The sequence below is a fragment of the Schistocerca americana genome, chromosome 7 (genome assembly GCF_021461395.2).
Source record: "Schistocerca americana isolate TAMUIC-IGC-003095 chromosome 7, iqSchAmer2.1, whole genome shotgun sequence".
In the NCBI taxonomy this organism is placed as follows: Eukaryota; Metazoa; Arthropoda; class Insecta; order Orthoptera; family Acrididae; genus Schistocerca; species Schistocerca americana.
Genome location: NC_060125.1, coordinates 178,764,581 through 178,787,616, shown reverse-complemented (window position 1 = coordinate 178,787,616; position 23,036 = coordinate 178,764,581). Strand labels below are relative to the sequence as shown.

The following is a 23,036-nucleotide window of genomic DNA, read 5'->3' as shown; positions in this document are numbered from 1 at the left end:
ACATTTTCTGCTTGTCAAAATGTGAATGTTTCCGGTGTAAATTCACTGCCGAAAAGCACTGAGGAACATGTTTCAGACACCAGTGCATTGTTATTACAATTAATGCAACAAATGGGACAAAAGCTTGAAAAGTTAGACACAATGGAACAAAATCTTAAAAAGTTAGACTCATTGGAGCAAACTCTTGAACGAACACGTGAGGATTTAACTGCTGAGTTACATCACATTGAATCGAAATGTCAAAAAGTCTGTAATGACGTAAAAACACAAATTTGTGAGCATTTCCAACCTATTTTTTCGCGTCATGAAAATGCACTACAGAATCACGAAGCAGCCATAAAAGAACTGCAAACTATTGTTCATGAAAATCATGAGACCTTGCAAGCAAAATTTGACTCAGTTGCATCTACCGATACGGTTATGCAACTTGCAAAAACTCAGGAAAACTTAAAGGTCACAGTAGACACGATTGCAACACAAATGGACACTCTGAAACTTGGTTCAGAAAAACATAGAGAGGAAATGATTTCACTATCGGATAAAGTAGCCGAACTTTCGGATCAATTCACTAACTTATCTACAAAGGTAGATTGATGATCTGAATGACACAACACCTGTAGCCTTCATGGACACTGAAGAGTATGAACAAATTAGAAAATTCAAACAAAATCAAAATCAAATCAATACACAGTACAAAAGAGAAATCCGCGAAGTGCAAGATCAGTTGGCACAAGTAGTACAAGAATTACGTATTTCAGAGGACACTCGCGCCCCAATACGGGAAGAGGGACATACAAATACGGAACAGACACAAAATAACAACACAGGGCACTTCGGAAATTGTGAAAGAAGTTGGCAAGGTACGCCGAATTTTGAGATGGAACCGCCGAAACGACGTAACAATGACCGACATGCGACTTGCCGACATGATGATTTTGACTATAAGCTGTTCATTACTACACGTAAATTCAAAACATTTAAGAATTCTGGCAACGACATTCATCCACAAGCATGGCTCCATCAATTCTCTCATTGTTTTCCTCCCAACTGGTCGTTAGAACACAGATTAGAATTCATGTGTGGCTATTTAGAGAATGAACCAGCTGTAAGAATGCGATCGGTCATTCACGATTGCCACAGTGAAGGAGAATTTTACCATGCCTTCCTCTCAGCATATTGGTCTCAAGCTACACAAGACCGCGTAAAACATAACATCATAATGATGAAACATTTCGAACAATCTGAATTTTCCAGTCTTGTGAAATATTTTGAAGACATGTTGCACAAGAATCAATACCTGTCAAACCCATACAGCCCCTCAGAACTCATCCGCATTTGCTTAATCAAAATGCCTAAACATTTACGACATATTATTTTAGCAGGACGTTGCAAAGACGACATTGAAGCTTTTCAGGGACTGTTACAAGAATTAGAAATTGACACTGACAATCGCGGAACGCGAAACCAGGAACACAACAATTACAGGTCACATCCGTCGCAAATCCGCGATGAAAGAAGTAATAACTGGACACGACAAGGCTATTCTCACAACACAAATCGTGACCAAAATAGACACCACCCGTATGACAACCGTTGGCAGAGTAGTAATAACTACAGGGAAAGATCACCTCTCCGTGGTAATGACTATCACAGAGACAATCAGAGAAACAGACAATATGGGAACCAAAATAAATATTATCAGGGGAGACAGAATAACTTTAGACGCAACGGTCCAGCGCGCAGTTTCGATTCAGGGAGAAATTCTCCACCACGTGACCGACAAGAAAGAAACTATGGCATCTACCGACATGACGACAGACGATATGATCGTAACGACAGACCTGAATTGCATCAGAACTGGCGGGATTTAAACAGGGCAGGGCCCTCTCGTCACGGTGAATTTGTAGAAGTTAGGTCTCCAAATCCCAATAACGACGCGCGCCAACAAAGAGACAATAGGCAATGACTCATACCGCAGCCAGCCACAAAACGCACGTATGAAACTAACGACGCAGCTGCCGTAGCTAGTAATTACGTAAAAATGGAAGACATTAGGGACATCTTACTCCAAGAACACGACGTAAAACATAACAACATTGCATATCCTGTGATTCACATTACAGTAAATGACGTAAAATTTACGGCAGTACTTGACTCTGGCAGTCCCATTTCAGTAATCAGTGAAACAGCCTTTAGCAAATGCAACAAATCGAACGATTGCCCCACACTTCCGTTACGTAAGATTAAATTACAAGGTGCAATCTTTGGAAAAAGTGTAGATGTACGCCAACAAACCAATTTAGAATTCTTTTGTCAAAGCCACATCTTCTCTATGAACTTTCTCATTGTTCCATTATTGTCGACGGAAATTATATTGGGAGTAGACTTTTTGAATGAATACAAAGCAATCTTAAACTTTCACGATGCTGAAATAGGTTTAGAGAAAGAAGGTAAGTCAATAGCTTTGAAATTTGAAGACTGGCTCTCAAACCATGACGAGGAAATTAATCGGCTTTACCTTCTGTTAGACAACAGTTCGGACTTTTCTACGGAACTAGACACTAACAATCACTCTGCAAGTACTGACAGGGATGATATCGACGGCGCATTTGACATTAATAAGTTAATTCAGAATAAAATTCAAACAATTGAGAATTGTAATGACACTGATAGGCAGGACCTTTTTGAGATTTTACAAGCACATTCCTCAGTTTTTACTCATAAAACAGGAACAATCAAGGGATTTCAATACCAATTTCGTGTTCGTGAGCATACTAAATTTTGTGTTAGACCATATGTAATTCCAGCACATTATAGGGACCATGTTAGAACAGAAATACAATCTATGCTTGACGAGGGCATTATTGAGCCTGCAGTAAGCTCATACAACAATCCATTACATGTTGTTGAAAAGAAAAATGGATCGATCAGACTTGTCTTAGATTCGAGACAAATCAATACTATCATTATTCCTGAAACAGACAGGCCGCAGACGATGGAAGAACTTCTTCAAAATTTTAATGGTGTAAAAGTGTTGTCTTCCATTGATCTCAGATCCAGCTTTTATCAGATCGAACTTCATCCAGAATGCAGAAAATACACAGCTTTCCTTTGTTTCGGCGTTTGTTATCAGTTTCGGAAACTTCCCTTTGGTTTGAACATTTCTTCAGCAGCATTTATTCGCGGGCTAAATTCCATATTACCTGAGTTCTTAAAACGTCACATCACCTTATATGTGGACGATATTCTAATAGCGGAAGCTTCATGGGAACAACATAATCGCATCCTCAACAGTCTGTTACGTATTTTTGCAGAATCTGGAATTACAGTTAACTTGGAAAAGTCTGAATTCGGTAGGTCAAAGGTGAGGTTTTTGGGACATATTATCTCTTCTGAAGGCATTCAGCCGGATCCTGAAAAGTTAGAAGCAATCAGAGCCATTCCAGTTCCATCCACAAAAAGACAAGTCCGCAGTTTTCTAGGTCTCGTAAATTTTTACCATCGTTTTCTGAATATGCAAATTCTAGTTACACCAAAACTTTGTTCTCTCACTGGAAAAAATACTATTTGGAACTGGGACGAACAAGCACAGTTGGAATTCAATTCTTTGAAAGAATCGCTACTTAACGCGCCAATACTAGCACATCCAGATCTGTCACAAGATTTCTGCCTTAGCACGGATTCTTCTAAAGTCGGTCTTGGTGCCCATTTATTTCAAGAAGCCATAGAAAATGACACTACCGTTCAGAAAACCATTGCTTTTGCTAGCCGAGTGCTAACAAAATCTGAAAAAAATTATTCCGTTACTGAATTAGAAGCTTTAGCTATCGTTTGGGCATTTAACAAATTCCGTTTCTTTCTTTCTGGTAAGCACGTAAAAGTATACAGTGATCATCGTGCATTACAATTTCTTATGTCTTCAAAATTAAATCATGACAGGTTAAAACGTTGGGCATTGTTTCTGCAAGAATTCCGCTTCACAATAGTCTACATTCCCGGCAAGGAGAACATTGTTGCGGACGCACTGTCACGCGCACCGGCTGGGCTTGAGAAAAGTACCACAGAAGGCAACCTCGAGAAAAATTTCAGTATTCTTTACATTCAGAAAGTCGCCTTTGAAAACTTCATTACCACATCTTTAAAGGACATTGCTCATGAACAAGATAAAGATCCGATTTGGAAAGACATCAAGAGCAAATGGCATGAAAAGACACACACACAGATTCGGCATTATTACCTGGTTAGAAACAACATACTCTTCAAACGCTGCACTGTTGATGACAAGCTATGGGTACTTTGCATTCCAGACGATTTTGTTAATAAGCTCATTTGGTACATTCATTTCAGCTACGCACATTTTGGCCCACGAAAATGTTATCATATTCTTCGAACGACTTGTTATTTTAACAATATGGAAAAGCGAATTCGAAGAGTCTTGTCTATTTGTAAACTTTGTCAAAAGGCGAAACCATCTACTGTCTCACATCGTGCTCCGTTGTTTCCTATTATTCCTGCTAAATTAAAAGAATTTGCTGCTGTTGATCTCTTGGGACCGCTTGTCAGAACATCCAATGGATTTTCGTACGTTCTAGTCGCTGTTGAACTTACTTCAAAATTTGTTTCTTTCACTCCGTTACGTAAAGCCACTGGACGGTCTGTATCCAACGCCTTTGTTAAAAATTTCTTACGTGAAGTTGGACACGTTAGTAAAGTCATTTCAGATAACGGACCGCAATTCAGATCTGCTGTTTGGTCACGCATGCTTCGCAACCATAAAATCAAACCTGTTTTTATTTCATTGTACTCACCACATTGCAACCCGTCTGAACGGATTATGAAAGAAATCAATAAGCTTTGCAGACTTTATTGTCACAGAAAGCATCAGCATTGGGACAGATATTTACACTTATTTCAAAACGTGCTGAATGAAATGCCTCACGACTCCACTGCTTTACCACCTACTCTTGTACTGAAGAATGAAGAACCACCGAACAGAATCAGAGAGCTTGTACCTTTCCCGAATACACGTAAACTTCGACACAAAGACATAATTGATTTGGCTCTTAAAAATATAAAATCTGCAGCAGACAAAAGGAGAAAACTACACGGTAAAGCAAATGCAAAGAAATTGTATATTGGTCAGAAAGTTCTCATTAAAGCTCATTCATTGTCACATAAGAAGAAACACTTGAGTCACAAATTCTTTCTAGTTTACAATGGACCTTACAGAATCCGACGTATACCACATGATAATTGCGTTGAAGTTGAAACTCTGCGTACTAGGAAGAGTAAAGGTTTACACCACATTTCTCATGTAAAACCATTTATTGACAGATAATCTGCCTTTTAACTTTGTCTTTGCCACAAAACGTTTCACTTCACGTTACTAGTATGCTTAAGAAACTGTTAACATACAACAATGTTTGAAGTACAATATCCAATCAAGAACCAAGAGAACTTATTTAAACAGAAATGACGAATGCATTGTTATAGTGAACAGACGTCACAGTGTTATTGTGTGTGTACATTCTTGCTTGTTTGTTGCACAATTACGTAACGACTATAAGGCTCACATACTTAGAACATTTACCAGTACTGCTAATGAGATTTTAATGCAACATTTTGGTTTATTTGAAAATACATTCTGAATTAATGTGCTTTCTGAGAGATACCAGATGACACAGAGGTTAGTTTATGTGACAGCTACACGGTTTTATCACGACGCTACTAATGAGTGACAATTTACAATGTTGCTTTTGCAGTGTATCTGTTTTATATCTGCACAGTTTTTCTGAATTCTTCTGGAAAGTAAAACATGTTTTAGTAGTAACTTTTGTGGTACAGCAACAATGAGATTGTCTTTTTCGTGGCACAACATTACGTTACAGTACAGTACTTTCTTCATCACGGCAATAAGCGTAATAACTAAGACCTTTATACGCAAAGCATTTCACGTTTGTGTATTATGAGGTAAGTACATTGACTTCTGCAGAACTTAGCTTTCGGAGGACGATAAGTACGACACTTCCACAGAATTATCTTACAGCAAGACGCACATTTAGCGCTACAGGACACGCATTTGAGAGATTTTGTACTTAAGCCATTTATTTTTCAAGATTTTTGAATTACAAAGAAAGTTTTCCGTGATATATTTCATTCTATTCCTGTAATCTGTAACACCTGAGGGTATAATTACATTAATCCTCAGGGGGGTACACGTCTACTTTGTGTACCATGTGTGTGGCAACCACAAGGAACCCTAGCTAATATGGTATTTGCTTATACAACTTTACACATCGGTACCATATTTCTCTAACACACAAATTACACAGCTATCTGATCATGTAACTGAGAGAGACAAACATTTATTTTACTATATCAGTGACAGATGTTTACGTAATTACACCGTTGGATAACTTCACACTTACGAAATTGTATTTTGTCTGTACTGTGTGAACTCTTCATATTTTTTCGGAACCATTGTGATACTATGAGAGCTTTGAATGATGTATTTGGTATGAGATCATGATTTTTAAAGTACGTTTGAGGCAGCTGACACTTTTGACATGAGCAGAGAATTTTTTTAGGTTTTGATATTATTGCAGAAAGCTACGACGTTTTTGAGATTTGACTGAGGTGTTATGATGTTATTATTACGACGACAATGTGTATTATGCTGTTGAGGTATGTTTATGATCAATAAGATGATGATACCGTATCTGAGGAATTTGATTATGCTACATGTTTCTCAGGATGAAATATTGAAGAAGTGTCGACGAATATGTATATGTATAATAAGGTAAGGAATAATGAATAGTGGTTAGGGACTCTGATTTATGAAAAGGATGTTGGAAACCAAGAAACGTACTTTAAGAGTTATGAAATGTGTGTGTATATGCGTGAATGTATTACAATGCAGACGAAAATTTTTTTGGACACTGTTATATCAATAGCATTTTGTTTCTACAGATTTGTAACGCAAATTCTTGACCTGTGAAACATTTTTATATCAGACTGTCACTTTAGCGGTAAATATTTCCGTAAGAAAGTTAAGTGACCACCTGCACGTAATGCGTCGCGGGCACCCAGCTGTGTCAGACGCCTGGAGAAAAAGCCATTATTGCGAGCCCTTTTCAGCGGCACAGGTAGAAAAAAAAAAGAAAGGGAAGGCCATTGTACGCGCTACTGACATCTCCTTGTTGAAAGCATACTGTGGAGCTCGTAATTTATGATATTTACTGAAATGCCTAATGAAACGATGAGAAACATTTCACAGCTATTGTCTTGCTAGTTAAGAAAAATGCCATATGGCTTGCTTTATGTATTTATTTACACATTTTGTTTAATATCAAGTTTCTAGCTGCACTGCAGCAATGGTTAAAATAAAATTTAATATATGTACTAATATAAATATTTTATGCCTACAGATCCAGTAAATAATTTTATGATCCATCCAAAACAAATGAGGGAGCACAAAAAGAAATTTCCCTTCACAGGAATTGCATAAATAATTTTTTTACGATTTGGTAACTTATCTACTAGCGTAAGTTTTTGTGATGCATCACTCTAATGTTAAGATGTGACATAGGTATTAGACATGGCCATTTTAGTGTAATATTTTTTCTGCTTGCGCTATGTCATGTTTAGCTATAAGTTGCTGCTGTTTGCCAGGCATAGTGTTATTGAATTTGACTTTTGCTCATTTATGCTGCTAGCTTTGCCAATTTGCATTTTTTTTTTGCATTGCTGTTTGTGTTGATTTGTTATGTGATGCTGCATTGCCTCGTCCCTTAGTTTAGCATCTGAGCTCAGTAGATTTAAGTTAGCTTAAGAGGGGGTAGCCTCTAAGAGAATGAGTTGCGATGAATTGGAAGAAATGCATTGAGAAAACAGGTTTAGGTAGGATTTTCTTGGAAATAAATGTTGAGGTACGAAATGTGTGAACATTTAAATACAGAAAGCATGCTTAGATAGAATTTTTTTGGTGGAAACAACGGATGAAATAAGAGGAAAGATATATGAAGTTTTGGGTTGGACTGCAGTACCAAATGTGACACTGAAAACGAACCCTGTCCTTTCCTATTGGTGTTATCCCACTATGTGTTTGTGTACCCTTGTGTATTTGTTTTCTTCCTGTCTCTGTGTAGTTTCATAGAATTTTTTCTTCTTTTAATATTAAGCTACATTCACTATGATGAGGAATACTGTTATCCTCGAATATAATTGGCATTAATAATATGTTATTTACTTTGTAAAGATGTTTAGACATTATTTACTCTGTTTTGTGTTAATGCTAATGTGTGAAGTTGATGTTTCAAAAGTTATTGTGATCTTTTATGTATGTACTCATGTCATAATTCCTGTAACACTGACGTATATGTCTATTTCTATTCTTTTGTAACGCCTGTTTTACTACAAATGTTATCTGTATTGTTATGTTCTTTAATGATGTATTTTGTACCTTTGTTATTGTATTCTTCTGTTATAAAATTGTAATTGTCACCAGTTCATGATATTATTAACTTGTAAGTTCCATTTCACTGCACACGTTTCTGTTGGTCATAGTATATGGACAATATGTGAGAAGTAGGGACTAATAGTGTTTGCACGTGTGTTGGTAATTCAGCAAGGGACTGGATAACAGCATTGCTGGTTCTAAGGACAATTAAAAGAAAAACTTTCTGAGTGCACAAGTGGTGGTTTATGGACTTGCTATATTCTCTGCAAGAATCTTCGATGGTGATTGTGCACCTGCACAGTCGCAACGGATGGCTGCTGGCCGTCTCTACCAGGACTACAGTGGGTCTGCACCTCTGGTGGCCCACCAATACCACAATCTCTACCAGGACTCCAGTGGGTCTGCTCTGTGATGACCTACCTACCAATATTCTTCCAAACTTCGAATGACTCTGCTGTGGATTTGCTCTGTTGTGGCCCATTACCTGTATGCATGTCAAGAGTCAGCACTGTCTTTCCGTTGGGAGGACAACACTGCGTCTTCAAGACTGCATGGAAATCCACTACTTCCGTGTGCATTTTCTTCTACTGCTTGGACTTTGAGAAAAACTCTGCATTTTTACTGTGATGAACAATGTGGACTGTCTTTATGGACTGTGAGAAATTTTGATCTTTTGACCAACATAATATTAATAAGTGTGTGCATTTTATATCTTTGTTACTGTAATTGTGAAAAATTTTTGTCAAATCTGTATTGGCCAGTGCCCAACACCATTTGTAAAAATTTTTGTGGGGAGCATGGGGGCTATGTAAGTAGGCTGTTTATGTTTTCTCTATGTAAGTAGGCTGTTTATGTTTTCTCTATGTAAGTAGGCTGTTTATGTTTTCTCTATGTAAGTAGGCTGTTTAGGTTTTTTATTGGTAACGCCACCTCTGTATGACAATCACTGGCTGTGCTGTGGGCAGTCTGTGTCTGCTTTGCATTGTTGTAATACTCGCCATTGTAGTGTTAGGCAGCTGGCTGTGAACAGCGCGTAGCGTTGCGCAGTTGGAGGTGAGCCGCCAGCAGTGGTGGATGTGGGGAGAGAGATGGCGGAGATTTGTAATTTGTCATGAACTGCTATATTTATATATGATGATATCAAGGTAAATACATTGTTCGTTCTCTATTAATATCTTTCATTTGCTAACTATCCCTATCAGTAGTTAGTGCCTTCCATAGTTTGAATCTTTTATTTAGCTGGCAGTAGTGGCGCTCGCTGTATTGCAGTAGCTTGAGCAGCGAAGATTTTTGTGAGGTAAGTGATTTGTGAAGGGTATAGTTTAATGTTAGTCAGGGCCATTCTTTTGTAGGGAATTTTGAAAGTCAGATTGCGTTGCGCTAACAAAATATTGTGTGTCAGTATAAGCACAGTCTCATACATAAATTGTTCAAAGGGGATGTTTCAGCTTTAACCAGGTCGAGCAATTCTATGAACATATCTTGAGTTTTCTTTAGTCGTGCTTCCGTTATCAACATTACCTAAAGCAAAACTGGTCTTTATCTAACACATCATCAAGTTTTCTTTTCCATTTTCCTGTATATTATTCTTGTCAGCAGTTAGGATGCATAAGCTTTTAAGCGGATTGTGTGATAGTTCTAGCACTTGTCATCGCTTGCAGTCTTCGGAATTGTGTGGCTGATCTTTTTCCGAAAATCAGATGGTGAATCGCCAGACTCATACATTCTACACACCAAAGCGAATAACCGTTCAGTTGCCGCTTCCCACAATACTTTAGAAATTCTGAAGGACTGTTATCTATCCCTTCCACATTACTTCTGATTGTAATACTGGATCTTTTATCTCGTACCTGCCGTTTCTTGTTTCTTCTTCTGTTACATCAGTCAAGTCTTCACATCACAGAGGCCTTCAATGTGCTCTCTCAAACAATTCACTCCCTCCTCTGCACTTAACAGTGTAATTTCCATTACCCTCGTAATGTTATCACCGTTGCTTTTAATTTCACCGAAGGCTGTTTTGACTTTTCTTTACTCTGAGTTATCCCCTCCGAGAATCATTTGCTTTTCGATTTGTTCACTTTTTCCATGCAGTCATTTCGCCTTAACTTCCCTGCTCTTCCTATTTGTTTCATTCCCAAAGGACTCCTATTTCTGCGTTCCTAAATTTCACTGACCATTTTCGTATTTCCTGCTTTTATCGATCAACTGAAATATTTCTTATGTTGCCCATCGTTTCTTCTCAGTTATTTTATTTGTACTCACGTTTTTTTTCTATCTTCTGTGACTCCCCTTTTTAGACATACCCATTCCTCTTCAACTGAGCTGCCTACTCAGTTATTCCTTTTTAGCTGTAGTTCTAGCCTTGGGGCTTTCAAATGTATCTCTTCATCACTTAGCACTACCATATCACACTTCTTTGCGTATTGATTCATCCTGACTAGTCTCTTAAATTCCCAGCCTACTCTTCATCACTAGTAAATTGTGATCTGTGTCTACATCTGCTCCAGGCTACTCCTTACAAACCAGAATCTGATTTCGAACGCTGTGCCTGATCGAGATGCAATCTAACAGAAATCTGCCCGTATCTCCTGGCCTTTTCCAAGTATACCTCCTCGTCTTGCGATTCTTGAACAGAGTATTCAATATTACTAGCTGAAATTTATTGCAGAACTGAATTAGTCTTTCTCCTCTCTCATTCATAGTACCATAACCCTTTCTTCTACACCCTCCCTATAACCGCATTCCAGTCCCCCATGACTACTAGATTTTAATCACCCATAACGAGCTGAATTTCTCATTCAGTGTCCTTATATACTTTATATCTTCAGCTTCAGCTTATGACGCCGGCATATATACCGGAACCATCGTTGTCGGTATTGGTTTGCTGCGATTCTGATGAGAACAACCCTATCACTTAACTTTCCTCAGTAACACGCTTTCTGCCCTACCCTCCTATTCATAACGAATCCTAGTCCTGCTATAAGATTTTCTGCTACTGTTGATATTACCTATACTCCTCTGACCTGGAATCCTTGCCTTCTTTCCATTCCACTATATCTAGATTGAGCCTCTGCATTTTCCTTTTCAGATTTTCTAGTTTCCCTGCCACGCCCCAGTTCAGAGAACGTTATTCTTTCCCTGGTCACCTGCCCCTTGGCAAACCCCTCCCAGAGATCTGAATGGGGTACCACTCCGGAACCTTTGATAATGGAGAGATCGTCATTATACTTTTTAAATTATCCGCCATATGCCCCATGGATACGCATGCATTGGTTTCTATTGCCTTCTTCATCCTCATACCGTTTATCATTGCTGGTTCTTCCATCTTTAAGTGCAGTTTCCCACCCCGAGGATATGAGAGCGTCCTGGACCTCTGTCCGCTCCTCTGTCCTGTTTGATAAGGTCGTTCGCTTTTTTAAAGCAGTCTTACCATCCTGGTGATTGAGGGGTGGCGGCAAAGTGGGCGGCAGTAACAACCCGAGGCCAGCCCACCATGTCCCTTTCCCTCCGTCCAGGAACCAAGAAAAGTGTAGGAAACGTGGAGAAGAACATTCCGATGAACAGGGAATAACCGGTTCTAAGAGAGGAAAAGGCGTGGATCAACTCCTCATGCAGCAACACCACAACTATGTGGTGGTTTAAGCAAGAAACTAAAAAGGATAGTGGAGAAAAATTCTCTTTATTTGGAATTGCGGACAACTGTACAGCGGCGTTGATTAAGGAAATGCCAACATTGGAGGATATTTTTTTCGCCAGCAGCAAGTGTGTCCTCGAACGCACTTCACAGAATTCGTCTTTGCTTGCAGCAAATATCCCGCTCCCGGAAAGAGGAGTAGGTGACTAGGTATCTGATAAGGAGTCGTATGGGTAATCAGGGCCAGCATCCGTCACACCAAGAACCAGATACCTCTCATCGATTCACGCTCCAGGTAATGCTCGTCCATGTCCAAAACATCACAGGCAACACAACAGAGTCCCTGCAGGGTGAATCCCGTGAAGGCATGACCGGTATACTTTCTTCCCGTTGACAGTAAGGTACCAAGCCAGATGGACGTCAGTGTCAAGGTAAGGAGCGCACACCGATCACCAAATGGCACGCCAGTTGGCATGGAGACGCTTCCCCTCAACAACATTCGGTGAATTTGCTGCTGAAGAAAGCCATAGGTTGCCTTCGTGGATGTCTAGCGGACGTAGCTCAGGAAAAAGGGGCGGAAGTAAAACAAGGGCGGCGGGACGTCCGAAAGCTAGATAGGTGTTGAGAGAGAGTATGGTGCAACGGCCTCCAGCAATAGGCTGGTACGACGCATAGAACAACGGCGCCACATCGCCATGTGAAAGTTGACGATAACGACTATCACTCTGTCAGGCACAAGACAGAGACTTAAATCGCCTCTGCACCGTGGGAGGGTGACGATCTCGTACCTTATCTCGAACAGCACGCCATGGTAAACATATGGACCCAAAGCTGCTAGCATACAACTGGCCTTTGATGGTGGAATAGGAAGTTGTCCACGTGGGGTATACATGACGCCAGATATACATTTGTATACTGCGTCCAGTGCAAAAGATCAAGGACCCGTAAATGATGATCTAGGAGTCCAGCTTATAGTTGGGACAGTAGACGCCGACAGCTGAGAGCAAACGTGTGCCGAGGCACTTGCAAAAACCAAGTCGTAAGCATCAGATAGTAGCAACTACACACAATGGAGCAGCACTGTCCACAGGAAGCCCCTTCAAGGTGACAGCGAGAGAGGGGAGTGAGTTGTGCCTTCACACTATTCGCTACCACTTGCGGCCCCGGCGAATACTCCATCATAGTTCATTCAAGGAGAAAGGTGAAACAGAAACCCTGGGTTCGTCGCCGTCATGCTGCGAGTTCCCTTCCGTAACCAATCAAGAGGGCAGGCTCTGCATAAGAGGGCAGACTGGTTCACAACGTGGCGTCGACGACAAGTTGTATACGTAGTATCGATGCGCTGTCAGCAGTTGGATGAAGTAAGATGTATCGTGTTCAGTTTCCATGGTCCATGGCCACGCTATACCCTCTGGTGGCAGAGATTGATGGTGCAGATGTATGTGTCATAGGGAACGAAGTGGGTCAGACTTCAGCAGCCTGCACCCCACTGACAATATTTCGGGAGATGTAGATACGATCGAGGTGGCTGGAAGAACGGCTAGTGAAATGTGTGAACGCCAGAGAATCACCGTGAACATGCTCCCAAGAATTCAGAAGGTTGAGGTGCTGGAGTGCTAGTGAGTGACGTGGTAATTGGTCTTTGGGCGCCTGGGTGAAGTTGAAAGCGCCTCCCATGATCAATGTATCCTGCCGATCCAGAAAAAGAGGCATGGCTGAGAAGAAAGTGGAATGTTCGCGGTGGCGACGCGAACCAGATGGCACATAGACGTTGATGACCCTGAAGCCACTCGACGTCAGTGCCACACCTCTGGCATCACGGATATAAGCAACTGTATCAGCTAGTATACTGTCACGTAGGATCGCCACCCCATTACAGTAGGGGACGCATGGGTGACGTAAAACTATGGGGAGCATAAAAGATTGCAACGTGCTCCTCCTGAAAGAGGGCCACGTCACCATCCACAGCATACAGCATGTCATGGAGTAAGGCCAATTAATGGTGTACGTGAATGCTATTGACACTATGTCTAAGCAATAACTCTGAAAAGCTGCCATCGTGGGGAGGACGCGTGGTTCAACATGTGGGAACTCCCTGTTAGGCCCCCATGGAGGGGCACATAACTTTGATGGGTAGGGAGATGACCCCACCAAGGGTTATACAGCGCGCTGTATACCTCCAGATCGTCCATCATCAGCATCGACATCGTCCACCCAGGAGACAGACGTCTTACTGGGCCAGTTCAGTGGAACACTACCAGAGAACACAGGAAGCGGGAAGCGTAAGACACAGAAAGGCAGGCAACCACATCAGACACAGGTGGGGACGGTCGATGTCCGTGGCTGGATACTGACTGGAGACGGAGTGGGGAAAGACGCCACATCTTCAGGTAGCATCAGAGGACAGTGCATCATCTGTAGGAGGGTCGTGATGCTATGCACACATCCTATGGAGGCAGTCATTAGAAGGAGTACAGCGTTGTCTCTTCCGTTTCCTTGGCGACCGTTGCTTCCTAACATGTTGTTCCATGTCGGAGGGCAGGCAGCTATCGTCGGACATGTGGTCAGACGGCAGTAAAGCGGAGTTCAGTGCGACTCCAGGATCAACAACCATGGGGGTCGGGACGGACAGCTTGTCTCTGCTGATCGCCATCGTTCGTTTTTTTTTTTTTTTTTTTTTTTATGGGCCTCCTTCCTCCCCTATAGCCCTACCGTTTCCTCTTCAAAAATGCCGCCATCCTCTAGCGTCGACGCAGCACGTAAAGCATGGTGCTGTTAGTAGCAAGACTTACTGCCATAAACCGAAAATAAAAGCGGAGGCACACTCTGCTATGCCTCAGGGAGCGACGACACACTACTCAGAAATACACCTCTCTCTGCAGGTGTGAAGCAAGTGTGAGTTTAGAAACTAAAAAGGAAGAAATAAATAAAGACAGAAATGAAGGCAAATTAAAAACAGGGACGGCAGCACACACAAACGAAAAACGAAACTGGCGAGATAATGCCATCGCCCATAGAATTAACGAAGGTACTGTCTCTAATGGCAGTGTAGTAGAGACAGGCGAAACGTCCATATCGTTGTCGAGAGGAATCGACGCCGGAGCCAACTCATCCAGACGGGGAGCAGCATGCAGCCACGGCGCGGCCGCATAAGTCAGAGGTAACACAGTGGGCACCGCAGCGAGGCTGACGTCTCCAGTCGGCGTCTGAACCAGCCTGTGTCAGTTACGTTCAGATCGGACATGCCCTTCCTGGCCACAACTTGAACAAGTGCACGGTTGACCATCGTACATGACGACAGCTCTGCAGCCGGCAATTGCCAGGTGGGAAGGCACATGCTTCCTCAGTTAAGTTCTTATCTACCGATATCAATGAGGACACGGTATGTTTCGAACGTCTTCCAGTTTCAGTAACGTGACTGACGATGTTGCCGTAAGGTTTAAAGGCGGCCACGACAACGTCCGACAGCACCTCACACGGTTATTCGAAAACTCGCAGCTTCGGAGGCCAAAACCGGAGGCAAAAACGGCAGCTCCTTCATGGTCGTCATAGTATCGTAACTTAAGATCGTTAGCACATCTTCGGCGCACAGCTCTTCATTCTCCAGCTTTATGTACACAGTAGTTCATCGAAAAATGAATTCCGAGAATATGTTACTGTGGGAGACGCATTTTGTCCCGTATAAATCGTTCAACTGCATACGCTTTGAGTCGTTCTTGATCCAAAGGAAACGTTAATTCAATTGTGACCTGGTGATAGGAAATCGCCGTGATGGTCGGTGAATTCGGACACGAAGACAAGCAGCTATATGGAAGTAAACAAACGCGTGTTCGCTTCCAGGCAGCACGATAGGCGAGACGCAAACAAGGCGTGCATGCCTCATCACTGGCTGGTTCAAATGGTTCAAATGGCTCTGAGCACTATGGGGCTTAAGATCTGAGGTGATCAGTCCCCTAGAACTACTAGAACTACTTTAACCTAACTAACCTAAGGACGTCACACACATCCAAGCCCGAGGCGGGATTCGAACCTGCGACCGCAGCGGTCTCGCGGTTCCAGACTGAAGCGCCTAGAACCGCTCGGCCACGCCGGTCAGCTCATCACTGGCGAAAGCTAACTTTGTCTCTAGACTCTCTCTTTCAGCCTTTCTAATCCGAGTAATTCGTTCTTGGTCTTCTTATCTAATTGTACTCTCTTGGTTTTTGTACAAAAATAAATAGAAATGAACGTATGGCATCGTTTTCCGGGAGACCCCATTCGGGAAAGTTCGGCCGCCAAGTGCAAGTCGTATTTCGTTTGACGCCACATTGGGCGACTTGTTCGCCGGGGATGAGGATGAAATGATGATGAGGGCAACACAACGCCCAGCTAACTAGCGGAGAAAATCTCCAACACGGTCGGGAATCGAAACCGGACCTGCTTGCATGGAAGGCAAGCACGTTACCACCAGCTAAGCAGGCGAACGGTTTTTCTACATATCGTATATTACCCAGCTTTACTACTGCTTACTCTCGTTTTTCTCATGTTTTCTAACATATTGAATCTCTCTGCATTTGCGAACGCTTGTTCTAGGTCGACCAATTCTATGAGCGTATCTTGATTTTTCTTCAGTCTTGGTTTCATTATCAAGAGGAACATCAGAACTGTCTTTACCATTCCTAAAGCTAAATTTATCGTCATTTAACGGATTATAAACATTCTTTTCCATATTTTTGTATATTAGTGTTGTCAGAAACTTGGATGCATGAGCTGTTAAGCTGATTGTGTGACAGTTTTCGCCCTACTACGACTTGCTATCTTAGGAATTGTGTGGATGTTATGTTTCCAAAAGTCTGATGGTACGTCGTCAGGTTCATAGATACTGCGCATTAACTTCATTAGACGCTTGGCTGCCACTTCCAACAAACAGTTTAGTAATTCAAATGGTTCAAATGGCTCTGAGCACTATGGAACTCAACTTCTGAGGTCATCAGTCCCCTAGAACTTAGAACTACTTAAACCTCACTAACCTAAGGACATCACACACATCCATGCCCGCGGCAGGATTGGAACCTGCGACCGTAGCGGTCGCGCGGTTCCAGACTGTAGCGCCTAGAACCGCTCGGCCACCCCGGCCGGCTTAGTAATTCCGATGGAATTTTATCTATCACTTCTGTCTTATTTGATCTGAACTAAAGTTGACATGATGTATTGTACTTCAAGGTTACTCCCATTATTCCCCACATAAGTTAATGAAATTAAAAAAAAAGCGACCAAAGAAATGTTGTGTAATTGAATAACAGATAAAATTTATTATAACAACATATTTCCAAAAGACGTAAATGACATGGGACATAGGTCAACACAGCACATCTATTACATCCATGCTCCTGTTTAATAAGATGAAATATATACAAATGTACAGTTGGTGAAGTCGGAAATAGGGTGGACAACTGACTGACTTTAATTATAGATAACGTGATCTGCGTGTAACTAATTCGTTTGACAGTTACTGTGAATTGCTAATCGGAAATCTGCCACTGTACACTTAAATCAGACAGTGTTGACTGCTGTAAAAGAGCACGCTACGGCTGGTGAAATTCACGTTAAACATTCCTAATCCCAAAGCTGCAAAATTCTCACTGTATGCATGTAGCTGGCTCGAAAGTGAAGACCAGTATGTCTCTGCGTTGGCTACTGTCCGGATCCACATTCGCGCCCCCAATCCAAATTGATCTCTCCTCCTTCGCCGCCACCGCCGAATCTATTCACCAACGCTCCTCCCTCCTTCACAGCCACCGTGTGAATTCAGCCTACTCTTACTCCACCCAATTCCATAAAACGCTTCAGGTGGAGTATCAGCCAAAAAGATAAAAATCACCAATCAGATACAGTAGCGTTCTCGTGCATCACTCGAATATACCTCTGCATACTGTACAGCCTTCCTCCAGCAGAAGGGCAAAGTCACTTCCCAACACATCTCATGGCATTGAACAGACATTCAACACTACACTTTCTGACGTAAGAGCTCGTGTCCCAATAAAAACAGTGTTTTTTGTGTGTACAGGGAGCAGTGCGTTTTGGGTGCCTACGCGATCCTGAAAAGACACAACAGCTCGCTGATGACATAGTGTCAGACCTGTTAGAGTACTGGCCCGTTCCGGCCACGGAGACAAAATGTTTTCACAAGTCTAATAGATATGGATCTCACTGGAAAGACCACAGGAAACGTCATGAGAACACCTGAAGAATCGGAGGAATGCACCTTCTTCGGCTAAGAACAGTTGTCAGGGCACCAGTCCATCACGAGTTGGCTAAAGGAGCTCCCTATGTCCTTTTCTCTACCTTTCCCTCGTGGACTCCCTGCGGTTCCGGCCTTGCCTTCCACCTTGCATTCCTTTGCGTGAAAGAGCTAGCCCAAGCGTCACTTGGGTAGGCCGATATATCTGTTGCCGTGTCGCTTCTGCTTCTCTGAACTGGCACACATAAAGTGGCCCAGCAGCATCTGTGACTGTCCGACAACACATGCATTCTCTTCCCCCACCTGTAATGCCTTCATGCAACTAGCTGATATTGAACTCAGTATGACAATCACTTTCAACCCTCTGCATTGAGCATCATTAAGGATACAGCCTTCCTAATGAAGATGCTTTACCACCTGACTAAATAAAGTATAATTTTCACAACCCTCCACTCGCATTACAGTTTTATATGAGGCATATTGCACTTAAATCATGATAGTGGGGCATGAACAAGAAAAATTTCGAACTTCATGATTAACTGCACATCGCTTAATCTGAAAAAAAAGAGTAAGGGGACAACTTTGGCAACCATAAGAAAAACGAAGCATAATTAACCAATACCCAACATACAAACATTCTCAGGGATCCCAACAGATCTTGATATATGTACTTTACTGCTGAATATGCGGCTAAAGGCCATGCTGGATGTTGCTGACATTTTCCATGTAAGACTGTATGGTCTGTGGAAACATTTTGGTCATAAACAGTTAATATAAACGGAACGTACCCAGGGTGACAAAAACCCCAACTTTCTATTAAGTCCAGAGTAGAAATATCCAAAACAATTTCCAATATAACTAATGAATTTCTGTGCCTCCACAATATTGGTCTCCCTCAAGGCCAGGTTAACCCACGTGGAGGCCCAGGGCTAGAAAAAATGTATGGCCCCTGCTTACTTCATGTAGGCCTGATACATTTCTGTGTAAGGGTATACGTGTAGAGTATACATGTAATTCGAAGACATCAACCATGTCATGCATTGGAAGATATTATACCTAACGTAACTTTGCAATATACAAGGTCACTCTGTTATATAAATGCAATAAATAAAAAAGGAGTATCTAGAACACGTCTTTTCCATGTTTGCCTCCTAGTGAAGTCTTCAAGCTCCTGGAAGTGAAGAGAACTGGTCACCTCATGTCGAATTGATAACAAGATTGGAGCGGAAATACGTTCTTCTTCCATTGTTTTTCTTGGTAAGGGTTAGTTTGGAGAATCCTATCTCAGTTTCACAAGTTGCAACTGGTATTGAGAGGAAAATTCGGTAAGCAATCACCACATTTGAAGAAACATCACCAAGTTCATTTTCAACCATTATAACGCCGTGTGGCTAGGGCCTCCCGTCGGGTAGACCGTTCGCCTGGTGCAAGTCTTTCAAGCTGACGCCACTTCGGTGACTTGCGTGCCGATGGAGATGAAATGATGAGAACAACACAACATCCAGTCCCTCAGCGGAGAAAATCTCCGACCCAGCTGGGAATCGAACCCGGGCGGTTAGGTATGACATACCGTCGCGCTGACCACTCAGCTGCCGGGATTTTCAACCATTAACTCATATAATTAGACTAGTGAAATTTTAGCAGCATCTTCTTTGAGGTAATACTTCAGATATTTGCAAAAATGGATAATTTCGTTTCAAAACTTTCTTCGTCGAGATAACGTCGGTATTTTTGACGAAGTTTTTACGTTTCTGTTGAGAGTTCTTCGGGTTCTTGCTTTACCAAATTGTTTGTTAAAATTAAGAAATGATTAACTAGTTCGCAATACTCTTCTTCTGGCATTTTTAATTCTGCTTGTAGTTTATCAATAACTGCAGTAATAGCCACACGAAATTTCTTATATCCACTCAATTCTTCCGATTTTTCTCCATGATGGAATCTTCCTCTTTTGCGTTTCCTTTCGTCGCTATGGTCTTGATACGCATACTCACTTAAGATCCTATCTTGATTTTCATATTCATGAAAATTTTCCCTAACGCGGCTGAAAAATGGAATAAACGATTGCAACATTTGACGCCTGCTAGTTAAGTACAGTCCAGGCCCCGACCGGGACTCGAACCCGGGATCTCCTGCTTACATGGCAAACGCTCTATCCATCTGAGCCACCGAGGGCACAGAGGATAATGCGACTGCATGGACTCTCTCGCGCACGCCTCCCGCGAGACCCACATTCTCACCTGATATGTCCACACACTACATTCCTAATGCCCCTGCCCAACACATTCATTACTTGTGGAAGACATTCTTACCAAGTCCCATAAGAGTTCAGGTAATATGTGTGCATCTGCACAGAAGAAGAAGGTCATGGCCGGTATTGCCAGAACTATATACTCATATGGATATGGTGTCTGTTCTTTAGGTCATGTCCGAAAGAACAGACACCATCGATGCCCTGTAGCCGTCTAGAACGAAATTAGAATTAAATACTAATACCTTCAGCTGCTGATGGGCGTTGATATACATCAACGGGGACAGGTGAAAATGTGTGCCCTGACCGCGACTCGAACTTGGGATCTATTGCATACATGGCAGACGCTCTATCCTTCTGAGCTACCGAGGGCACAGAGGATAGTGCGACTGTAGGGACTATCACGCGCACAACTCCCACGAGACCGACATTGGGCAGGTACACTACGAATGTAGTGTGTGGACATATCAGGTGTGAATGTGAGTCGCAGGAGGCGTGCGCTAGATAGTCCATGCAGTCGCACTATCCTCTGTGCCCTCGGTGGCTCAGATGGATAGAGCGTCTGCAATGTAAGCAGGAGATCCCAGCTGCCGGTACGGTAACTCAGCGTGCTCGTTCAGAGGGTTATCTGCCCTCTGCAATTAAAAAAAAAAACTGAGTGAATGGACCAACGAAGAACTTAAACGGACGTCTAGGACGTACGCCCCGAACAAATGGACCAAAATATAATGAACAAAATGAGATCGACAAAAAAAAGATGGATAGAGAGCTTCTGCCATGTAAGCAGGAGATCCCGGGTTCGAGTCGCGGTCGGGGCACAGATTTCTACCTATCCCCGTTGATATATCAACGCCCGTCAACAGCTGAAGGTATTAATATATAATTCTAATTTCGCACTAGACGGATGCAGGTCTTCAATGGTGTGTGTTCTTTCGGACATGGTCTGAAGAACAGACACCATATCCATATAAGTATATCCTTTGTGTTCTGTCGTCTTTTGACTCATTTTTATTGTTCTTACTTATTTTTGTGTCGCCAGTGTTTTCCTTGCTCGTACTCTTTATGTTCTAGGCTCCAAGGTTGCTGCTTGTGCACCCCTCTTGCGTTCTCTCTGCTTATTTGTCTTTTTATTTTGTGCGGTGCTTAGTTACTACGGCCGATAAGCCGCAATAGCCTGCTACGCCGCCTTCAGTTGATCCAACTCAGTTTATTCAGTTTCAGAGTCAACAAATGGCGCAACTGCTTCAAGTGAGCAATCACTTCTTGATGGGGCAGATGACTTCACACAAGACGCCGAACCCAACGGCAGCGTCTTCATCTGCAGCGCCTGCGTACGTGCCGGCATTTCGTGAATTTGACGAGGTGAAGAAAGACTGGACAGTGTATCTGGCACAGTTCAACGTGCACATCGCAGCGCATCACATACACCGTACTAAGAAGCATTCGTATGGGAGCTACTATTTTAGGCTCTGTGGCAAGCTATTTTCCACGCCCCGCCCTAATCTAGTACAATATGGGGAACTATTGCAGGCGCTTACAAAGTATTATGAGAATAGGGTAAAAGTGGCGGGTGCCATTTACAAATTCTTTCGGTTGCGTAAGCAACAAGGACAGATATATCGTCAAAATGGTTCTGAGCACTATGGGACTTAACATCTGAGGTCATCAGTTCCCTAGACTTAGAACTACTTAAACCTAACTAACCTAAGGACAGCACACACATCCATGCCTCGAATCTGCAACCGTAACAGAAGCGCGGTTCCAGACTGCTGACTGGCAGTGCTTCTGTACCTACTATACTCCGGCACTTTCTGGAGCAGCTGACGTCAAAAGTTCCTTTTTGCTGGAATTATTTAGATGGCATTGTCATCTCAGGTCACACTGTCGAAGGACACATTAGCAATGTTCTCACTTCGTTTCAAGTGTCGTCAGCAGCTCGTCTCAAATATAACGGAGGTAAATGTGTGCTTTTTCAGACTGAACTTGCGTACTTAGGAAACGTCATTAATAGCCATGGTATTCACCCATTGCAGTCACATTTGATTGCTATCCGTGACCTTCCACTCCACAATGTGCGGGAATGGCAGTCTGTGTTAGAGAAACTCACATATTACATCCCATTTATTCCTACCGCCACTCAAATCACAGCTCCGTTGCGTCGCTTGCGCGAGGAAAATATTTCTTTTGTTTCGTCGCAAGACTATCAGCTGTTTGTCCAGAAGTTGAAAGTTGCGTTGCTTAGTGCAAACCTGTGGATGATTCCTCTTACGGCATCGATGCAGTTTTGTCACATAATTTTTGCTCGAGTATCATGTCGTTTTTGGAAACCCAGAATCTACTATGTAGGAATCAACATGGATTCCGGAAACAGCGATAGTGTGAGACCCAACTCGCTTTATTTGTTCATAAGACCCAGAAAATATTAGATACAGGCTACCAGGTAGATGCTATTTTTCTTGACTTCCGGAAGGCGTTC

At 42.3% G+C, this 23,036-nt stretch overlaps 1 non-coding gene across 1 annotated transcript; it reads right to left on the bottom strand.

Annotated features, from left to right (window-relative positions):
• Positions 1 to 20,410: 20,410 nt before the first annotated feature.
• On the bottom strand, positions 20,411 to 20,485 carry Trnat-ugu. The gene has a single exon. It is a non-coding gene; the product is annotated as a tRNA-Thr (tRNA).
• Between the last annotated feature and the right edge of the window lie 2,551 nt (positions 20,486 to 23,036).